The sequence below is a fragment of the Lagenorhynchus albirostris genome, chromosome 8 (genome assembly GCF_949774975.1).
Source record: "Lagenorhynchus albirostris chromosome 8, mLagAlb1.1, whole genome shotgun sequence".
In the NCBI taxonomy this organism is placed as follows: domain Eukaryota; kingdom Metazoa; phylum Chordata; class Mammalia; order Artiodactyla; family Delphinidae; genus Lagenorhynchus; species Lagenorhynchus albirostris.
Window position 1 is genome coordinate 18,232,208 of NC_083102.1, and position 17,349 is coordinate 18,249,556.

General features: G+C 41.9%; 1 long non-coding RNA gene across 1 annotated transcript in view; it reads left to right on the plus strand.

Annotated features, from left to right (window-relative positions):
• The window catches only part of LOC132524120 (uncharacterized), a 36,331-nt gene extending 22,980 nt beyond the window's left edge, over positions 1-13,351 (plus strand). Inside the window, exons 2-3 of the long non-coding RNA XR_009541798.1 lie at positions 10,588-10,802; positions 12,976-13,351. This is a non-coding gene — a long non-coding RNA (uncharacterized LOC132524120). The remainder of the gene's footprint in view (positions 1-10,587; positions 10,803-12,975) is intronic.
• Positions 13,352-17,349: the final 3,998 nt, after the last annotated feature.

Sequence of the window (17,349 nt, forward strand, 5' to 3'; positions counted from 1 at the left end):
TCCCAATGCTCAGAGGGAAACGATGTCAGAAATTTAGGAAAAAAAAGAAAAGTAGACATGTTTGTCTGAAGCACACTGTGCCATTTGATCTAGAAGCTCACAGAAAAATATACTTGCATCTTTTAGGGTCAAGAATGGTATTTTCTGGGAACTGAAACAGAATTGGGGAAAATCTGGTCATTTGTGTAGCTATTGGTATATATATCAATTAGCTATGGCCCCCCAAATTCTGTGTGACAAACCACCCCAAAGCTCAGTACCTGAGAATAATCATCATTTAATCTCACAAAGCTGCAGGTCAGCTGGGCAGTGGCTCTTCACCCTCCTTAGATGGATGACTAATTAAGACGTGCTCTTCTTATGGTGAAGACAGAGGTACAAGAGGCAAGCCCAACCACTCAAGCACATTTCAAGTCCCTGTTTATGTCACATCTGCCAAAGCAAGTCACATGGCCAAGCCCAAGGTCAAGGGGTGAAAGGGAGAAGGTGTAAATATTTTTGACAATAATCTGCCACAGCAGGTAAACTACAGGAAAGTCACTCAAAGGCAGGCTACAATTTGTTCAGTTAAAGGGAGGAGAATTTTGGTTTCAGTTTTCCTCTCATTCATCGAAGGTGAACTAGAGTGACTTTTTAAAATAGGCTAAATTTCTTGGCATCTAAAAAGTTTCTTATTAACAGAGATGATATTGCCCTAGAAATAGAGGCATTTGGAGGTTTCAGATATTAAGCAAATGTTATTGTTATGGAGGTTTCATTATCTGTTCATGACTAAACTGGGATTGCCAGACTTGAGACCTGAATCTAGCCTTGTCCATTTTTTTTTTTTTCTTGCAACGTTCAGATCCCAAAAGAATTACTCTCATTCTGAATCCTGGGCTGAGAATCAGCACATCTCACTGAATATCCGTTTGTGATTCCACAATCTGGATAGCCAAAAAGAGGTAAAAGGATCCAAAATGAATATTTTCTTATCTACACAGGCTTTCCTTAATTAGTGACTAATTTGCACTTTAACTGAGGTTTATTCAATTTGGAAGGGGTTAAAGTTGAAGATTCTAACAGCTCTCACCAGTTTAGTATCTACTAATCTTTCTTAGCCCAAGGAGAGGGGAAAAAGTGCTTCCCTTGCATAGGATTGAAAAGGAGCAAAAAGTCCTTAGTTATCTTGGTCATCTTTGGGAAGGAAAGAATTGTTTAAAATGGTGAGCCCAGCAAAGAAAACAGCTAGAAGATCTTCAAGAAATCTCCATTATGCTCCCAGCACAGTGTGTGAAGCCAATGAGTGTTTATAAATGATAAGTTAATTTCAAAAGAAACATTAGCTTGGGATTCTAGCTGTCGAGGGACAGTATAGAAATTCAGAGTAGAGAGATACCAATATAGTTTGCAGTCATGACAAACCATGTAGATCAGATGATACTGGGACTGGACTTGAATAAGTTGGTTTGAATAAAGAAAAAGGAAAATGCACTGGGAGACAGTATGAGTAAAGTTTGGAGTTATAAATAAACATGATACATGGGGTAGTCTGTAGGGGGTAGTGAGGAGACCATCTTGATCAAAATGGGGAAGCAGTCATGAATTAAGTGGGTTAGAGATTGTACTGCCAGATCGTGAGGGTCTTAATAGGTGGAGGCCATTTCGATGTTATGTGGTGGATATTAGAAGCTGTTGGATTTCTTGGTGGGGAGATTATTTAGTGCAAACATCTCCAGTTGTCACAACAGGCTGGTTTTCCTTATGATGCTAGGATAGATTTTGACTTGATAGTAATGATTGTGGTGGATGAAAAAGGAAATGATTCATATGTATTTTAACTTCTTTACAAATTTGTTTTTAGCCTGAATCATAGGAAGAGTCTCTAGCCTTTTCCCATGGTTTTTGTTGGCAGCAGCTGTATGTTCCCATGGGAACACACATACTTACCTATCCAAACCTTCCTCTTTTATTTATGCCCTCGGCTTCTGTTCACTTGGATGTTTTCATCTTTTCTATGGAGCATATTCACATATAAGCATAGAGCACAGCCCATTTTTCTTTTGCAACTGAGGATTCATTCTGAATATTTTCAAATGTATAAAACTCCAGGTAAGGCTTCCCTGGTGGCGCAGTGGTTGGGGGTTCGCCTGCCGATGCGGGGGATGCGGGTTCGTGTCCCGGTCTGGGAGGATCCCACGTGCCGCGGAGCGGCTGGGCCCGTGAGCCATGGCCGCTGAGCCTGCGCGTCCGGAGCGGTGGGAGAGGCCACAGCAGTGAGAGGCCCGCATACCGCAAAAAAAAAAAAAAAAAAAAAAAAAAAACTCCAGGTAAAACTCCAAACCAAATATGATGGGAGGAGGTATTTGGATAGACCATGGAGTGATAACATCACTTTGAACACCATCTGTGGTAAACATTTTAGCTTTCTTCAGTGACCAGATAAAGGAAAGATGGCTCAGAGTGCTTCTTCGGTGGCTAATTCTGGAAAGCCTTTGCTAAATTTTAATCCAAAATAGGAAGACTCTCCCTCCCTCGTGTTCAAGAAGCTTGCAGTGCTGGGGGTGACATTGCCCTTTTCATCTCCTGGAGAGAAGTTCTCCTCTGACCATAACAGCAAATCAGCAAACACTCACTGAACTCTTTACTCATAGAGGACACACTAATTTCTATGTTACTTTGTTCCTTGCCAAATTCCAATGGCTTGAAATCCAAAATAGATGAAGTTAAATAAGAGCAGTTGTATGTTTTCAAGAAATTCTTGAGTTTGGTTACTGGACGTTTTCTAAGATATTGCTTTCCTTAGTTTATACCAAAAACATCTGTTGAGCTAGCTTCTAGACTAAGTGCTGGTGATTCAGACATGAATAACACTTCCTCTGGAGTGTTTCAGGTAAGACAAATACATAATAAGCTATAATTAAATTTAATAAGTCCTTCAACAGAAGTGCACAAGTTCTGTGGGAATGCTGAAGAGAACAATTCCGTGGTTCCAGGGTGGCCTTCACAGAGCAGAAGGCATTTGGGCAAGTCTCAAAGGGTGAGCAGGGCCTCCCTAAGTGGAGTAAGAGCACTTCAGGCAGAGAAGAGAATGAATAAAAGCACCAGTACATCAAACTGCAGTGCTGGCTGTTATTTCTTTTCATTCCAGATGACACAAGTCAGGAATCCAGGGAGAGACAAGTATCTGGGAGGCTGCCCTCCTCAAGGATGGTCTTCTCAGCTCAGCCCTGCTGCAAGCAGAAATTTCACGGCTGCAGAATCAGGCTGGTTAAATCATAAGGGTAGGACTTCCTGGGGAGCAAAATATTTGCAAACACTTTCATGGAAATGGGACAATGGACTCAAAATTACTGCAGGTTTTCCAGACTGTCCAGAAACATGATTTCTGGAGGAGGAGCCATACTCTTCTAGAAGGAATCTAAGGGAAATGCCACAAGGTTTTAAGAACCTCAGGTGGTCCCAGCCTCCTTCCATGGTCCCAGGAATGCCTCCTTGTGGTTTTCCTGACCATGTATTCTTCACTTTACTAAGCTATGAGTTCACTCCCTGTATTGTTTTCCTAGGGCTACCATAACAAGTTACCACAGGCGTGGCTGAAAACAACAGAAATTTATTCTCTCACGGTTCAGGACGCCAGAGGTCTGAAAATCAAGGTGTCAGCAGGATTGGTTCCTTCTGAAGACACTGAGGGAGAATCTGTTCCATGCCTCTCCCCTAGCTTCTGGTAATTACCAGCAATCCTTGGCCCTTATAGATGCAGCACTCCAGCCTCTGCCTCCATCTTCAAAATGCCTCCTTCCCTGTGTCTCTGTGTGTCTTAAAGCTCCTTCTCCCCTCTCTTTATATGGATACTAGTCATTAGTTTTGGGGCCCATCCTAAATCCTGGATGATCTCATCCCAAGATTCTTAATTACATCTGCAAAGATCCTATTTTCAAGCAAGGTCATATTCACAGGTTCCAGGAATTAGAACTTGGACATACCTTTTGGGGGAGCAGTATTCAACACACTATGTCCCCCCTTTCGTTGCCCACATCCGGTGGCTTCTGAGCGCTTGTAGCTGGGTCGTTAGACCTTGTCCAGAAACTGGATACTGGGATGGAAAGACACAGTACCGTAGCTCCCATTGGCGAGGAGTAAAACAAAGGTCCAGATTATCCAGAGTTTTCTTACTAGACTCTTTGACCAGAGGCACATCAAAGATGTGAGCTCTACCTGCAAAAGGTCCAGAGTAAAAATTTCTTCTAGAGAAAGGTGGGGCTACTTAAAACACACCTTTTTTGCTTTTTACAGTCTGTGGTTGTCATATGTTCATCCTTTTGTGAATGGGAACAGATTATTTACAACACTAACAGTTAAATGGAATGTTGGGTTCTGATCCCTTAGCTAATAGGTAGCTGCAGGGTCCACCAGAGCCAAGAGGCTCAGCGAGGAGGACTAGTTCACAACATTTATTGAGGGTAGAAGCGTTAGCCAATTGCTTCCTGAAAAATCCCAGATCAGTTTTGGTAGAGCAACAAAATTTCAAACTTTCAAAATGGATTGAGTAAAGCTACTTCTACCTTACTTTCCCACAAATCACTTTTCTCTCTTTGCTTATAGCATATTCCCAAGAATCTTGGAATTCAGGATGACTTTGCCAAGAAAATTTTATTTCTTAGCTAATTACTATATAATGTCTTCCTGGAGTAAAATTGTCTTCCTGGAGTAAAAAGTGCTGGAGTAAAATAAATAAAGCCTGCTCAACCTTGGTCAAATCTAATTTCCCCTACTCCATGCCTGCATGCAACAGCTGAACATGGCTGGAGAAAGACCCAACCTTGCTGGCTGCTCTCACTTTAAATTATGATCACTAAGCTCAAGTGGGCCTTTGGTGCTACTTGGCCATCTCTCTCCATTTCTCTCATCTATTCCCAATCCTGAATGACTGTTCCATAACTTCTCTCTTCTCAATCCTCCAACAACTCTTCCTCCTCAATTCTCAAATATCAGCTAACTTCCTTGCTTCTGTGAAAAATATTGCAATTCAGAAGAGAATTTCTACACACTCCCCCACTCTCTACATGGCCATAGCTTCTGCCTTCTCTCTTTTACCTTCGATGAACGTGTGCTCTTAAGGAAGCCCCTCCAGTTGTGCACTGATCCCATGTTCCCTCTCATTTACTAAGGATATCTGTACTTTTCCCGCTTTTTCCTGCCTCATCAGTTTTTCCCTCTTGACTGGATCAGTCCCATCAACATGCAAATGTGCTGCAACATTTCCCACTTTACACACACACATGCACACACACACACATGCACACACACACACACACACTCTCTCTCTCTCTCTCTCTTTTACACCCCTCTCTTTTGAGCCCCACATCTCCCTCCAGCCACTGTTCAGTTTCTCCACAACAAAACTGTTTGAAAAAGTTACTCTCTTCCTCCTGCTAGGAGCACTTTTTAAACTTGCCTTCCATGACTCCACTCTCTTTTTCACCAGCCTCTCCAAAGTCTCCTTTCCTGGTTTCTTCTCATTTCCTTGACCTCTAAATGTTGGAATGCTATAGAACTTTGGACACCTTTTCTCTCTAACCTCACTCGCTTTTGGGGTGATGCTAGATCATTTCATGCTGTGGCCGCCCCACCTGTATCCCTTCAAGACTCGCCTGTACACACAGAAGGCTGCTTGCTGGCAACCTTTCTTCTGAGTCTCCCTGGGTTAGGGGAGGGGTTAATGGCCCCCGGGGTGAGGGGCTCTCCTGTGAGGAAGCTGGAAGTGCTGGAGAGTTAATGCCCCCAGAGCAGCCCTCAACCAAAGATGGACGGTAGTTTGGTGGATAATTAACCTAGCTTTCCAATCCCTCAGTTAGGATACCTGTTACGGAGCCCAAGCTCGCTCTGCTCACTGCACAACAGGCCAATAAATTGGGAGACGAGTTGTTGGGGCAAGGAATAACGACTTGAGTCAGAAAGCCCGCAGACCAAGAAGATGTCAGATTAGTGTCTCAAAAATACCGTCTTCTCTCAGTCCGAATTCGGGCTCCTTTTATACAGAGGAAGGGGGGCGGGGCCCACCGAGATGCCAACCAATGGCTGAGCGGGACTGCTAACGGTCACTTGCCAACAGTTGCTCCGTAACAGTTGCTCACTAACGGTCGCTCGTTTGGGAGAGGGGCCCACTGCGATGCCGACCAATGGCTGAGCGGGACTGCTAACGTCGCTCGCTAACAGCCGCGAGCCTGCCCCGCCCCAATTACATTCCTTGGAAGCCTGTTCTACATTCTCTCCCAGAATTCCACAAATTCTGGGACAAGTTTCAGTTGCTGACAGAGATGACTTCTTTCGTAATGTACATTTTATTGATTCTCTTCCTTTTCCTGTCTCACTTTTCTTCTCTACTGGTAATTCTTGAACTCTCCTCACAGATAAACTACTCGCGCTCAAATTCTTGTCAGGGTCTGCTTCTAGACAAGTAGACAAACTAAGACAAGGACTGTCTATATGCCCGTGACCACCACACTTACATCTCCGGTCCAAACATCTCCCAGCTTCCAGAATCACTGTTCAATAGCCTTCCCTCACAGCTGTGTGTGGGTGTCTAATAGCCGTGTCACACTTCATGTGTCCCTAAGTGAGCTCCTGGTTTCCCCTCCAAACCTGCACTTCTCAAGCTGAGGTCAGTTTGACGCCACTCCTTTCACATGCACGTATAACCCAACAACGACGTCTGTTGGCTCCATCTTCAACATAGGTGCAAATCTTACCTCTCCTCTACCTGTTGGCCCTCACCCAAGCTACCTTGCCTCAATTATTGAGATAATTTCTAAACTTTTTTCTCTTGGTCTCTTGCCCCATTAAAGTTTCTTTTCCTCACAGCAGCCACAAGGATCCTCTTAAACCATAGTCAGATCATGTCACTCCTCTGCTCAAAACTTGCCAATGACTTCATCTCAGAGCAAAAGCCAAAGCCCATCGTATGGCATATAAAGCCCTATATGGTCTGCTGCCTGTCTTTCCCTCTGACCTCATCTCCTACCACTCCCATGCTGTTTCTGTTGTAGGATCATTCGTTGCCTGTGCCCCTAGACATGCTCTTCCTAGGGCCTTTGCACTTTTTCTCCTGCAACCTGGAACATTTTTATTCCAAATATCTGCATGGTTTGCTTCTTTACTTCTTTAAAGTCTCTACTGAAATATCACCTTATTTAGAAGGGTCTTCTCTGTGTGGTATGAGGTGCATGTTCTCTGATCACGACCTTGCTCAGCTCTGCTTTCTCCTGCATGCTGCTTTTCTCAGACTCCTATGTTAGCTGGCTTCTGGTCAGATTCAGTCAACTCACAAGCTTGGAGAGTTGGAGGAGGGAAGAGGGAGGGATATTTTCTCCTGTCTCAGCCTGCATCTCCAGGCAGCAGCGTGTCTCTCCTATGGCTCCAGTTCCCTTTGAACTAGCTTCTAACTTCTTCCAGGGCACTCCAGCCTCCAGGATCTGATAGCACAGTATTTTTTGTCCCTCCGTCATAGGAATGGTAGTGGCTTCCATCTGTTGCTGATTTCTGGGTTCCTTTACTCTTACTTATTTGGCCTCTCAGGTCTTCCAATATCCATATAACCAATTCTTTGTATTAAATTTCTCTCTTTTAAAATACTCAGAACTATTTCTATTTTATCCATTGAATCCTGATTGACAGCTTGTATCAGTTTCAGTCCCCAAAGGAAATTTGTAATTTGAGGAGAGTTTAATAAAAAGGACTATTTACATAGGTGAGACTATTTACATAGGTGGGAAGAGGGAAGCGGGGGGACAATATGGGGTAGGAGAAAAAAGGGTCATTATGGGATTATCTGAAATCATCTGTGTGAAGCTTTTGAAAAGTATGAAGCACTGTAGGGACTTCCCTGGTGGTCCACTGGCTGGGACTCCACACTCGCAATGCAGGGGGCCCGCGTTCGATCCCTGGTCAGGAATTAGATCCCACATGCCACAACTAAAGATCCCGTGTGCTGTAACAAGACCCGACACAGCCAAATAAATAAATAAATATTTTTAAAAAGAAAATTATGAAGCACCATAGAATTGTAAAAATCTTTCATTCAAAAAAAGTAAATAAATACAAATATATAAATACTGGACTGTAATAAGAAATCATATGTTCTGGAGATTTAATTAATATATTCTGAAAAAAAGTTTTGAGTCTAGCATGTTGGGAAGTTAACAGAGACTAACACTGGTGAGTTATATGGCTCGTGGGTCATTTTTGTTAAGAAAACTACAGCGTATGTCTTTTCTATGGTGTTTTGTTGTTGCTATACTCTGCTGCTAGAGGGGTTTCCATGATTTGATGTTTTGGGCCTTAGTCTGACATCTGTATGCCAATTTATGTATGCCAATATGCAATGTATGCATTTAATTTTTCACTTAACAAGAATTTTTATATTGTGATAGGCTAGAATGGAGAAAATTAATCTAACAAGATGGAATTTAACAGACATCCTTTACTCAGATCTAGAACAACAAACAGCTGTCCAAGATCTGGGTGGGGGAGAGATGATTTAACAGTATCACATGGAAAAAAAAAAAAGGCTCAGGGGTTTCTGTTGGCTAGAAGCTGAAAATGAGTCAATGGCAAGTTGTGGCTTCTTAACAAAACATAGCAAAACAAAACCCTAAAGAAATCTTAGCTTGGAAAAACAGAATTGTAGTATCTAGGCCAAGGTGAAGAAACGTTTCTGTTTCTCCTTCACTAATCAGCCCATACCTGGGGAACTGAGTACTGCTTCAGGCATTGCATCATAGAGGAACAGCATCAAGCCACAGGGGTCCAGAAGAAGGGGATGGGAAGGTACAAGGCTCAGACCATCCACCTGAAGCGTGTCCGCAGGAATGCCGAATATAGTGATGGGTATATCTGCGCTGGGCAGGGAGGTTCAAGGAAGGAGTGTGTAAGAGATAAATTACTTACTCTGTGCCACTCCCTTTTATAGAAAAATGATAGAAAGGGAACTTAATATTGAGTGTCTACTCTGTGCCAGGAAGCGATAACCACTTTACATGTGCTGTCACATTACTTCCCTGCACCAACTCTCTAAGACAATTATCGATATGTTTTCAACACCTTAGCAGCATTCTAATAACTCTCTTCCATTTGAAGATCAAGTATATGCTTGCTAATATAAGCATAGTCTTTTGATATTGGGCTCCAGTATTCAACATGAAGGTTAAGCAATCAACTTCAGAAGAAGTCCCTTTGCTCCCAGGATCTGACACAGTGGTGTACCATTCACTTGCTGTACTCAGACCAGGAGCAGACTGGGGCAGGGCTGGAGATGGACTTCAAGGAAAGAGGGATTTATTGGAGAATGCCAAATCCAGAAGCAGTGCCTGAGTAAGAGGCACCCGCCTCCTTCCACCTCAGCTGTTGCTGGCTGGTGGACAGAGACCGATCTTTAGGGCTCTCTCTGTTTGCCAGGTCGTTCCCATCCGAGTGGTATGGTACAGCCAGTCACCCCCCACCCCACCCCCCCTTCACTGCTCTGCTTCGGCAATTACCTGCCCACTGGCTCCTTAGCAGATTCTTACTCCCACTTGCTCTGTCTTGAGACTCGGTTTAAAAACAACTTGAAAATCATATTCAGGAAATTCTTTGAAAAATACTAGGGAAAGTATTTGAATTTCAATCAGTCACTCCTGTGCCTCCATACTAAGTATAAATCCTGCTCCATGCTGTCCAGGACTCTCCAGGTACAAGTCAAACATGTTTTTTTCAGGCTTAGTTTTCCATGACATCCCTACGTGGATGTAATGTACTGTTTGCCGTTACAGTCCTTGTTTCATCTAAATTGAATTTCTCATCCCTAGTAACACACTACTGTGCCTTTTCCTGTCGTTCTACTTGGAAAGACTTCTTTTTATATATCTTTCAAAATCATACTCAGCATTTCGAGTCCTTTTAAATATCATCTGCTTCATGAAATCTTCTTTGACCAGCACCCCCCATATCATGGGTGAGGTTTTCCCTTCATTGAGCTCCAGACTTCATGGCTAAGACCTTTGTATGGCCCTTATATCACTACTTCTCAACTTCTAAGACCAGTTCACATATTATGGTACGCAGATTTAATATATTTTGTTACCTGTGTTTATAAAAACAGAATGCTTAGCGGTTTCACTTGCATAATGGCTCATTTGTAGCCCATGTCCTAAATGGAAAAAACAACTCAAAGAACTAGAAGGTAGCAACACAATTTTGCACTTCAACACTTTTGCAACTGGTCGTTTGAACCATTTATAATTGATAATGTACAATGAGGGAACCACTCTATTTTTCTTTTACCTTTGCCTTCAAAAACACTGTTGGCTCTCCCTTCGCTCTTCCTTGGAGATACCATGGGCAGATCCAATGGCTCCCCGTTCACTTTCTATTCACTGTTGGGTATTAAATAGTCTGATTTTTCAGGTATTAAAAGGTACTCTCCAGCCAGAAAATTCAAATTGTCATCCATTTCAAAGTGTTTCCCCTCCCTCAGCTTAGAACTGATTTTGGGTTTGAGGATTTACCAGTGGGAAAAGATATGTGGTCTGTTCTTTCACTCCCCTTGCTCTTTGCTTTCTCCTCTCCCAGCTTGTCCTGGCAAGGGCACCTGGAGCCACTCCTAATAAACTCCTGGAATATCTCCTCAAACTTTGGGGAAAAAGGATGCCTACAGTAAATGAGGTGGAGATGATGGAAATTCCTTGGCAGAGGAAGGGGTCAAAGGCACAGAAAGGCGGGCCTATTAGAACTGACTTATTTGTGCAACACCAGAGAATCACCAGATGACTATGTTTCTCAGGAAGGTGAGTGAACACTCTCTTCACTAAAGAAGTGATGCTTCATGAGGGAGACACTAGAATCTTAACAAACTCAGTGTTTTCTGTCCTCTGTAGGCCATGGTTGTAGGCCAAGTAGGAAATACTACTGGGAAAACTGGGCTCCCTGGTGTCAGGGGGAATGATAGAACTCTGGAGTAGAAGAAGCAAGTTGAGAGCATATAATTGTCAGAGCGAAGGTAGGATTGGTGGAATTAATTTGCTGTGTTAATTGATACAATAAGTCTAAAGGAAGACAGGTTGGTGCGATTATCCTAATGGATAACAAGGTCAGAGTGATGAGCAAGGGGACTTGAACCACAGGAATCTGTGCCAAAGACTAACAAACCATGGTATCCTAGGAACAAGCTATAAAGGCAGGCAATTGCTTCATTTATATATCCAAGAAAGATCTTGAGTCAGTCAGTACCACAATGGAAAATCATGATCTCTTGTCTAGTTTCAAGAGTTGAGGCAGTTTTCAGACTCAGAATCCGTTGATTGAAGAGCCATGTCCCCTTGAAGAAAGTCCCTGAAATGCCATAGCAAGTAGTTATCATAGCTATGAGCAATCCTTCCTCAAAAGGGCCTGCAGACATTTACCAGATTAACTACACACTGGGGAAAGTGAATATTCATGTATTTTGAAGGCTGTGGATAAGTCAACATGAATACCAAGCAACCCAAAATAGCATCGGCCTCCTTATTAGAGTGGGGATGATTAGAGAACAATTGATATATGGAGTCCTACCCCAAGTCAGGGGGCTGTGGTATATTTAGCAACTGGAAGAACCCTCACATTGGTACTCTGTGGAGTGAATCTTTATAGTAGGAAAGGCTAAGTGGAAACCCCTAAAAGTCCTCCCTGATCCCCATCCCTGGGCAAAGATAGTAAATTGAAAGGACATCCTGCAGTGATTCATGTCACCCTCAACCACTTCAAGGATGCAGGAGTGATGCTCTCCATAGTACCCCATTCAGTGCACCAGTTTGATCATCACTTAAAGTATATAGATCATGGATGATAATGATGGACCTTGATTGCCTGGACATTCTGGTCACTGTCCACTATATTGATGACACCATGCCAGTTGGACCCAGTAACAAAAAGTGGCAAGAGCTTTGAATGCCTAATTAAGAAATGTGCACCTCAGGTGATAGGAAATAAACCCTACAAAGATTCAGGAACCTGACAGATCTGTGGAACTTTTAGAGGTACAATGGTCTAGACCAGTGGTTGGCAAACTATGGCCTGTGGGCCAAATCTGTCTATTTTGTATGGTCCACAAGCTAAGAATGGTTTTACATTTTTAAGTGGTTTTTAAAAATCAAAAGAAGAATATTTTGTGATGTGAAAAATATTTGAAATTAAGGGCTAGTATATGTCAATGAAGTTCTATTGTAACACAGTCACACTCTTTCACTTATGTATTATCTATGGATACATTTGAGTTTCAACAGCAGAGTTGAAAAGTTGCAACAGAGACCATAGGTGGAACTCTCATCACTTCATGCTTATCACTCAATGAGTCATAACTCACTCAAAACAGTGTTACAAATGCTAAGCATTTTGTTATACCATTTTATTTTATTTTATTTTGTTCTATTTTACGTTACCAGACATGTTTTCATGTCTAAACAAGAAAAGTGGACTTCAAATGTTGCACTTTTAAATCACTGGTGGAGGGTGGTTTGTTAGTTATTGAATTATATTTATTAGGCAATGACACTATAACTGTGCTAAAATAACACAAGATATGTCAACATTTCCAGGTTAAGTACTCATCACAATATCCCAAACTCACAGGAAAGCAACAGTCGGAAAAATTAGGAAATTTAAAATAGAATACCTCATTATAGCAGAATTTCTTCACAAGAATTAAAAATGTAGATGAGGCTGCAAGGAAAGTGAGTTTCTGAGTGGCTCACTTGTTAGCAAGCAAGGAAAGCCATTTACCGATGGCAAGTTAATTAAATTGTGTTTGATCATAGAAGCTGAATAAATGTGTCCAGAGAAAATAAACCTGTTTAAGATGATTAGCCTTTTGGTATGAACAATTGTTCGGAGTTGAGGACCTTGGTAGCAACATCAATAGTTAGTTTAAAAAAAAAATGTTAATGGTTCTGAGTATTCTTCCTTATATCTTCATGAATTGACAAGATGGTACTGATGCTGGTCAGCTGTTGTTTACTTGGATGTGTCAATGCCAAGTTTGAAGTGACTGAACAACTGGCTTCTATGAATAGTCTGTGTTGAGCTACAAGCAAGAATATTTTCAAAGAAGTTGAGAAAATTTCGAATTTAGTACAACCTGAAGTGGAATCTGCTAAGATGTATACAACTCCTGGTGATAAAAATTGGTGTGGAGCAGGAAAAGGCTTAGTTGGACAAATTTACAAAGCTTGTGGAAAAGAAGGATATTAAAGACCGTGATTATTCTTTGTGTGATTCATCAGCAGATACTTCAAAGGCAATATTTGAATGTATCATGAGTTATTGAACCAATACTGTAAAAAAAATTAACTTTATTCACTCTTGTATACTTACACAACTTCAGTTCTATTAATTTTTGTCAGCAATAGAGGCTGAATATCCTGACTTGCTCAACTAAACAGCAGTTTGATAGCTTAGCAATGGTAAAGTTTGACTGTGTTTTTTTTTTTTTCAGCTTGAAATTTTTCTGAACAAGAAAAACTACCCTCATCCACTATTTAACCCTGAATGACTCTGGGAATTTTTTGCTAATTTTTAGTTGGGAAGTGGTATTAAGAATTCTTATCAGGGGCTTCTCTGGTGGCGCAGTGGTTGAGAATCTGCCTGCTCATGCAGGGGACACGGGTTCGAGCCCTGGTCTGGGAGGATCCCACATGCCGTGGAGCGGCTGGGCCTGTGAGCCATGGCTGCTGAGCCTGCACGTACAGAGCCTGTGCCCCGCAGTGGGAGAGGCCACAGCAGTGAGAGGCCTGTGCACCGCAAAAAAAAAAAAAAAAAAAAAGAAATGTAGAATGCACTACGTAAGGAATGAAAAATTCTCTAGAAATCCTCTACCCTTCAGGGAGTAGAGAAGGGAACCCTTCTGGTTCGGCCAACGACCCAACTGACTGAGAACAGTGTGGTCAAGAGCAGAGCTACCCAGGAAGCAGAGGTACAGGAATTCCAAACTTCCCAGGAGAAGGATGGGAAAGTAGAGTAATTAACTTCCAAAAACTTTTACAAACTCAGAAAGGAGGAAAGAGGTGATGGAGTTTGAAGGGTACAGAAACTTGCCTGAGATCAAAGGAAGTCAAATTGCCTAAAGCCAGGGCTCTTCTTTCATAGGCCACACATTCCTTTAAGAATTATTTTTTTTTTTAATGAGAGAAAGTAAACAAGTATTCACAAGCATAGAATTTTGCATTTGATTTCAGAGCCTCCCCAACGCCTGGGATCCATGAGCACTATGTTAAGAACTCCTGGATGAAAATCTTCCTTACAGAAAGTTCACGGTGGAAAATAAATGGCAGGGAAGGTAAGAAGGGCAATTCTGAGTGTGGTTTGCCCATTTCAGGCAATGAGCGCATAGCAACATCATGGAAGCTTTCTTGCCCTAGGAGGATATACGTGAAACTGTAAAGTACCACGTTAAGGGGAGATTTTTCCCAATGGCCATGTGTTGGAGCAGTCACTGAAATGTTGAAAGCAGCTACTTAACTTGAGAAAGCCAAGTATTTGAAACTAGCTCGGCCAGATCCCAGCTGTCATCTCCACTCCACCCCCTGCAATCACCATTAGTGATTTTTCAACCTTCAACCAACATTTTGTAGATAATGTGTTGGGAAGTGTGGGAGATGAAAAATATTATTGAAACATGGACTCTAACACAGGGACGTTCATCTCCAAGTGGAGAATGTGAATGGTGCTTGCAACAGCCTGGCCCTGGATTCTTTGACCTTCAACTTTATTGTCTTCAGGACATTTTTAGAAGCACACAACCACGGCTACTCCTTTGGTATTGATACTTAATACTCCTCTGTCATCAAGATTTCAAACTCTGAAATTCTGTTAGGCCACAAACTCTTATTTTTCTGTCTTTCTCATACCTACTGATTTTTTCTTTACCCTCATCATGAACTCCAGACCCCTTGAATGCTCATACCCGAGTATTCAGGTATGAGTATTCAGCTCTGTCTTGGTTTCACTTGCCTCTTCCTAGCTAGGATACCATGGACATCTGAAGTGACCAAGGACCACCAGGTGGCAGCAGAGTCTCAACTAAACTGTCCACCAACTTGGGCACCAAGTCAGGTATGGTCACTGTTATTTATAATGGGAGCCTCAAGTTTGAAGGGGAAGTGGAATTAAACAAAGGATAGAGCATACAGGGAGATCAGGCAGCAGGGGGACAAGAAGATCTTGATCCTCAAGTAAGTATAAACCAGAGAAGTGGCTAGACCCAAGCAATGGGGGAGATGGCAGGGTTCTCCCAGGTTCATTGTCTGTAACCATTTCATACCTATACACCTGGGTAGTCTCCTCCTGCTTTGAAACATCCCTTGCCCAACTGCTCTGAAGATCTTTCTAGTTAAGGGTTAGTTACTTAATGTCAACAAGCCTCCTGGAATCCTTTGCTCTTAACTGCCTTGCCAATCCCCAGTGCTAGATGGAGTCGACCCTCTTGTCTCTCTCCTTCCAGGCGGCCAGGTGCACCTGCAGAAACTTACAAAAGTCTACACATTGGATCAACTCTGAATCCATAATATGTAACCTCAGTGGTAACCTCAAGGCTGCTGAAGTTTCCTCTTTTCATCCTTAGTTAATTCCTTGGGGCATTGCTCATAGAAGCAATTCTAAGCCTTCTCCACTCGCTGAAGTCCCTTTCTGCATTTCAGCTCCTCGACCACAGCAGATGACCTCACATCCTCCTTTGTCTGGAGGACTGGGACCATCCATCCAGTCCTCCTCTGCAGGCCCTCTCCACTGTAGACAGAGCACAGGACCTACAGAGTCCTCCATGGTACATTTCTTGAGCTGAATGGGAAAGACATCAGAAATTTCATCCTTTTCAAGGCAAAGTAAGAAAACAGCTAGCCTACATCTCATCTCAGAATCAACTTACTACTCTGAATGATATGTTACTCTCTTAGTCAGCTCGGGCTGACAAAATAACACAGCCTGGGTGGCTTAATCAATAGACATTTATCCTCACAGTTCTGGAGGCCGGGAAGTCCAAGGTCAAGGTGCCAGCCAATTCGGTTCCTGGTGAACATCTTCCTGGTTTGTAGACAGCCACCTTCTCCTTACGTTCTTACGTGGTTTTTCCTTGGGTGCATACAGAGCGAGAAAGAGATCTCTCTCTCTCTCTTCTCTTCTTATAAGGCCACCAATCCCATCATGAGTGCTTCACCTTCATGATCTAATCTAACTCCTGTGGCCTCACCTACAAAAACCATCACACTGGGGATTAGGGTCTCAGCATATGAATTTGGGGTACACAAATATTTAGTCCAGAACAGTTACAAATGTTGATGGCTGGAGTGTTTCCTAACTTAGGACTGGGGTGACACCTCTTAAAAATCTCATCTGCAAAGATAGTGCTTTCAAACTTTTCATTGAAAAATTCACAAACTAACATAAAATCTATTCCGTCCAATTTTAATTGACCTTGTTCTTCCTGTGCAATGATTTCTGATTCATTTATTCAGTCATTCAATTAGTAAATACTTAACTGACTTGAGCCAAGACTCCTAACTACTACGTACTGCCAAATACAGACATGTGATAATGAAGCACATTTGTGGCAGATAAAGAATATTTAACAGGAAGAATCATTCATCCAGAATTTGTCAGACTCCCCCTTCAGCACTATGGAAAGAGAATCCACTCACTGGCCCACAGGCATAGGCCAGTGTGCTCAGCTGGGTGCTCAGTCAAGAGGTAAGTGCCTCAGGATAAAGTTTTTATTATAATCTCTCCCGATATTCAAGTAGTTTTCAAAGGCTTTCTATTTAATGAAAAGATAATGTGTGACTAGCATATATATGTACGTTCTAGACTGCATGATGGGTACCTCTCTCAGAACAGTCACTTAGAATCCTGCCCCACTTATCTGTTTGTTATGAACCAGATTATTATGGATTATCCCAACTCAGATCACTCCTGAGTAAACTAACAAAGATGAACTTTTAAATTTGCAACACTGTAGACTAGACCTTGGCTTCAAAATGACCTCACCAATGCGCTGGCTGGCATCCTCGAAGGTTCAGCTTGATCCTTCTTGTCTCTTAAAGCTATCAGTACTAAATTAAAGACACGTCCAATTTAAACTGTATTAATTGAATTTAATTAATTAATTTACTCTTTTGATTTGATATTAAAAATTAATTTATGAGATAATAAATGTATTAAGAAATTAAATTATTAAAATTAATTCATTCGTTTAATTTATTTTTTGAATTTTATTTTATTTATTTATTTTTATACAGTAGGTTCTTATTAGTTATCCATTTTATACATATTAGTGTATATATGTCAATCCTAATCTCCCAGTTCATCCCA